Below are 6,163 nucleotides of genomic sequence, written 5' to 3'. Positions count from 1 at the left end.
AAGAACATCAAATTAGAACAGTGGAGTGAGAGCTAGAAGTTACAGTGATAAATGGAGATGAGAGAACAAAAATTGGAAATACTGCTGGCCTTTATACACCCGACAAAACGTCACCTGAGATTTGATCAGCACATAGCCTTAAAACAAATATACATAACCAAAATCAAATGCCATCATAGAACTGACCTTCACATTCACATTAATTAAAATTAATTAATACCATTATTAACATAAAAACGTGTTCAAAACTGTGATTTTTTTTACAGTAATTATCATGTGAGACCCATACAAGATTACTTTCAGAAATATACTGCTTTGCTTTGTTTACCTGCAACACTTTTCATTTATTAGCATATTTTTCTATAGCTTTGATTTTTTTTTAATAGAAAAAAACCTTAATAGAAGCTAACCAAGGAGGATTAATAATTAAGGAATAAATACATAAAATATGTTTAATTCATTATTTAAAATGAATGGGATTAATACCATTTTTGAGTACATAAAAACATCATCTATGCTTATAACCATGATTTTTTTAAATGAATTAGTATGTGAAAAATTATTATGTGGGGGCGTGTGGAATGAAATGAGAGACATGAAACTAGCACTTGCCTTAAGCAATTATGCAAAATTATTTAACAGCAGATCTGTGACTGACAAATCAGAATTGGGTATTCCAAAACTCATTATTTAAAGGTGCGCTCACGCCATGTCGTAATTACCGTAATGATTCTGGGCTGTAAAAATCCCTCACATACTTGTAGAACTTGTAATTACAACATGTAAACTCAAAATTTTCTGAAAGCTACGACTTGTACCACACGGCCACTGTACCACCTGACCACTGCAGATTTAAAGGATTAGTTAACTTTAAAATAAAAAAAGCTTTACTCACCCTCAAGCCATCCTAGGTGTATATGACTTTCTTCTTTCTGATGAACACAATCAGAGTTATATTAATAAATATCCTCACGCATACAAGCTTTATAATGGGAGTGAATGGGACCAATGAGTATGAGCTCAAGAAAGTGCATCCATCCATCATAAATATGTTCCACACGGCTCTGGAGGGTTAATAAAGTCCTTCTGAAGTGAAGCGATGTGTTTGTGTAAGAAAAATATCCATATTTAACAAGTTATAAAGTAAAATATCTAGCTTCCACCAAACTGCCTTCTGTATTCAACTTACGAAAAAAGCGTAACTGACATTGTGTGTAAGCGTTTTGAACTGCGAGAGGCGTTACACTTTCTTCCTAAGTTGAATACAGAAGGCGATCTGGTAGAAGCTAGATATTTTACTTTATAACTTGTTAAATATGGATATTTTTCTCACATAAATGCATTGCTTCGCTTCAGAAGGCCATTATTAACCATGTCCACAAGACCATGCCATTTGGGACAGGGCCAAACTCTACAGACGAAATGAATCAGAGAAAAGTTCCACGCAAATGAAGGCGGAGCCTCAGCGCACACCTTCAGTTACGTTATCTTCAAGGACCAATGGTAGTACAAAGGTGTTTTGCAGCTGGAGCGAACTTTTTGAACTTACTTTTTCGAGCTTACTTTTCGTAAGCCATTTCGAACTTCCAAAAAGAACTTCGTTTTGGCTTGATTTTGTTCGAAATGACATCACATCAGTTCTTCAATTTCGTTTGAAGTATATCGGGGCCTTTACGATCACATGTGCCATCAAAGTAGCCTACCGTGAGAGCAAAACGAGACCAGCCTCCTATAGGTCAGGCGCTTCAGTTGCTCAGAATCGGCTGCGAAAGCCTTGATGACAACACACTTTATTCTCATTGGTCAGATTCTGTGATGACAAGGACAACATGTGTTGCGTGTTTTTTCTTAGACAAGTTCCTGTATTTAACCTGTATTTAATCTTGATATTGAATATCTGAATTTCACAACATGGGAATTTCACACTGGCTACAATCAACACAAAAATCGTGTGGTCTGCCATGAATGACGTTAGTTCAGCACACTATGGAAAGTGTCCGACTTGACGGCCATCTCTGTACTCCTCCTTCACCTGCAACCGGCAGATCTCGCCAGCCGGTGACAGGCTAGTGTACTTAATCTCGAACAAGCAGACTTTATAAATAGAAAGACAGTGCACTCGTATTTTTATGAATGGGAGAAAGTGCAATGCGCAATAGAGTACCTCAGAGATGGCGTGTTTTGAATGCAAAACCCTGAAGCGAGTTAGCATTTTAGGACTTCCCGTTCCATCGCCCTAAATCAATCAATCAATCAATCAATCAATCAATCAATCAAACAATCTTTTATTACAGACTCAAGGTCCAAATTTAAAAAGGAAAAAAGTCTATGGGTTTTTTAAATGGGTTTTTGCTAAATCGCCTGAAATAAGGTCTGTGGTTAACAAAGCCTCTAAATATTTGCACGCTTTGATCTATGACATAAAACACACCAGTTATAACCCGCTTGTGATTTTTAAAACCTTTATTGTGTCTTAAAAACGGCGGGTGCTAACAAGTTGCTAAAAGGGACTACTTCCTTTGGCGGGGACTTTAGACGTCATCATGACAAACAGGACATTTGGACAGCATTTCTCATGAAAAAGTAGATAAGTATTCATACATAGCGCAGATCATAATCAGCGAGCATGTTTTTAAATAAAGTTTGAGGAAGCTTGGTGGTGGTGACGTTGATCCGCGACCATGGTGTGCTGTAGTCCGTTTATAGCCTACTGTTAGCTTTTTATATCTGACGACTTTATTTAGGCTTCAAAATGTATAAATGTTGTGTTAACTTGTAAAGATTATCTTGATAGACAAAACGTGTAAGTGTCATAAACCTTTGTTAAACACAGAGCTTATTTTTTTAGATTTTCCAAAAGCCTATGGGAAAAATCGATCGATCGAGGGAACCCCTGCGCCGCCAACTTCCAGGTTGGCCTACAAAAATACGTCATCCCCAGTGTTGCCAGATTGGAAATGTCTAATTATCGTACCAGAAGCTCAAAATTATCGTGTTTGGAAGAAAATTATCGTACATGACTTTTTAGTATAGGTAAATGAACTAAATTAATAACTAATGATTTTTATAACGGAAAGAATTAATACTGAACTAACTTAAGCTGGACAATCACACTATTTTAGCTGCTCTACAACCAAAATTATGTTCCCTCTATCTCTGTAAAGCTATACTTTGACACAATCTGCATTGTAAAAAGTGCTGTATAAATAAATAAAGGTGACATGACGAGTCAAACGTACAGAATACAGCTATTTATCTATAGACCAACAACTTTTTGACATGACCTGCAAATTACCACAATACATAAATAATTAGGCGTAACTTAGTGAGAAACAGCTGACCTAAGCACCGCGGCAGGAATGTTAACTTATGCTCCTGAGAGAGAGTCATTCTCCACGATTATTGGCCGAGAAGACGTACATGAGATGAGATGGAAGACATGCCTGACAAAGTTCACTTTCTCCTTACAACCATGATGTAGAGGATCCACACAGCTAGATCAATGAACCGATTATAACGACCATCATTTGAAGTGTCACAAAATACTGAAATTATCGTACATTATGGGATTTTTTTCATTATTGATCGTACATCGTACAGAGGTCAAAATGATCGTACAAATACGATAATTATCGTACGTCTGGCAACACTGGTCATCCCTGAGGTACTCTATATGGCGGAATAAGTCCCGCCTTCTAAATAAGAGCCAATCGCACATTAGTAAATTCATCGCGTCACTGCAGCTGCCATTAGAAACAATCAGATGCGCGCTTCCTAAATGCGCATTTAGAACTGCGCATGCGCATCAGCTTGATCCAGCCTGAAAAATACAGTTTTGTCATGATTCGAGTGTTTTTAAACAAAATTTATGAGACAGCCAGATTATCATATTTCATTGGTGATTTCAAATATGAAATTTAATCGAAAGCTTGGTGAACAGCTCTGGAGAATTTGAAGTTTCCCCATTCAAAGAGATAGGAGCTGCACTTGTATGCCTGAGAGGCATTTCAAAAATGGCCACCAGTACTTTGATGTCATACACCGATCGGTCTGCGCAGTGCCGCTTCAAGCCAAGCACACCTTTATTTGCGGTAATTACGACATAGCGTGAACGCACTAACCCCCATAAAACCATTACAAAAATACTTTTTTACTTTGTTTACCTGCAATAGCCTACGTTTAATTTATTAGCTCTATATATTTGATGTATATATTTGATTTTGATGTATAACATGCACTCAATGTTCCTGTTATGTAGGCTATTTGCTCAAGATGGAAAGGTCAGTTTGGCACAGAGCAGAAGCTTAAGCACTGTGTACTTGTTTTACATTGTTTTACTAATTCGAAAAAATATGAACTTCTTTGCATTTGGGAAGTACAGGCTTTTAGTTATCAATTTCCAAACACACTCACACATACGACATTTCCCCTTTCCACTGATGATTTATGTAGGCTACAACAACACATACGCAAATCGTAAGTGTGAATTAGCCTAGTGTTTGAAATTCCGCCGAGAACTGTAAGTGGGCTCTGCTTCCCAATGCCAATCCGAGCCATGATTAGCATTCATACTGGACGCGCTGATGTGAAATACCACACGGGACCACACAGGTGTTGAAATGTGTTAAACGCTGTTGAGAACATTATGAAAGCACCGTGTATGTGTTCTGTATACATAAACACTACTGAATTGACAAGGGCAAACTGTTACCCTTTAAAAATGCAAAGCAAACCTATAATCACGCATACGCTGCAGATCGAAGGTAAACCACACACAGTCTACATACACAGACACGCACATGAATATTTCCTTCAATGATCAGCGGCGCACCTTCGGGAAAATACGGGTGTCATGGCAACAAGAGCAGGCATCTGCAAGCGTTACTGTAGCAATCAGAGAGGAAAGGCAGCCAGGGGGTTGGCGTGAGAGGTGTCATTATAGACTGAGTGATTTGGAGGGGGTGTGGGGGGTGCGAGAGGCAGGAAACGATTAAATATTCAAGCAATAACGCAGCCAGTAGAAATTACCTCGCTTTCTGCTTCAGAACATCAGAAGTTTAAACCTTTAGCACGGATGGAATTCAGAACAGGATAGGTGAAGGAATCGGTAGTGTGGTCACAACATGTAGGCTGTCTGAAAGTTCTGAATGCGTTGGTGTTAAGAGGGGAAGTTTTAGAACCACAACCAAAAAAAAAGTTGTCTTCCGACCAAACTTTAAATACGGAATAAAAAAATATGAATCGATTAATCGAATTTAACATGAAATATAGCTATAATATGCATGTGTGTGTATATATATATATATATATATATATAGAGAGAGAGAGAGAGAGAGAGAGAGAAGAGAGAGATTACATATATATATATATATATATATATATATATATAGCCTATATATATATATATATATAGATATATATATATAGATATAGATATAAATATACACACCTATATCGGGCAATAATTAGTATGGCCGATAGCCAATAGTGTGGAAATCTGCTTTTATCGGCCGATACCGATTATTGCCCCATATATTGGTTTATATATCTCTTATATATATATATATATATATATATATATATATATATATATATATATATATAGTTTAACAGCCGATAGTCAGGGCTGATAGTATATCCTGTAAGTCAAAAGGGCAGGAAAATGCATTGAATTTGTGATTTGTGTAAAGAAAATGCTAAGAAACCAGTTTGATGTTCAATATTAATAGTAATTATATGAATGAATAACACTCAGAAAGTTAAGAAATATTAATTTAATCTTCAGAATTTAGTTATGTTATAATTCAGTAATGTGTGTTAATATTATATCTGTATCTGTGCATCTATCTATCTATCTAATCTATCTATATATATTTAACAAAATTTGTTTCTGAGAGGATCCCTTTAGACTGCTCTGACTGTTAAGTTAAGATTATCCATCCCACCATGATTTCCAGTAAAATACAGGCTGTTAATTTCTGTAGAACCAATTTATGAATATGGCATCTTCTTCAAATGATGTAAGAGGCTTTTAGAATCATTTTGTGATTTGGTCTGCTTTCATTGTTATGGCAGTGATGGATAATAGCAAGTTATCTTTCTTGTATCTATCTTAACTCTAGCTGCAACTATGGTGTTTGTGCAGAAACTACGGTTGCTATGG

This window comes from Megalobrama amblycephala, linkage group LG2 (assembly GCF_018812025.1).
Source record: "Megalobrama amblycephala isolate DHTTF-2021 linkage group LG2, ASM1881202v1, whole genome shotgun sequence".
Classification (NCBI taxonomy): domain Eukaryota; kingdom Metazoa; phylum Chordata; class Actinopteri; order Cypriniformes; family Xenocyprididae; genus Megalobrama; species Megalobrama amblycephala.
This window is presented reverse-complemented; position numbering follows the sequence as displayed.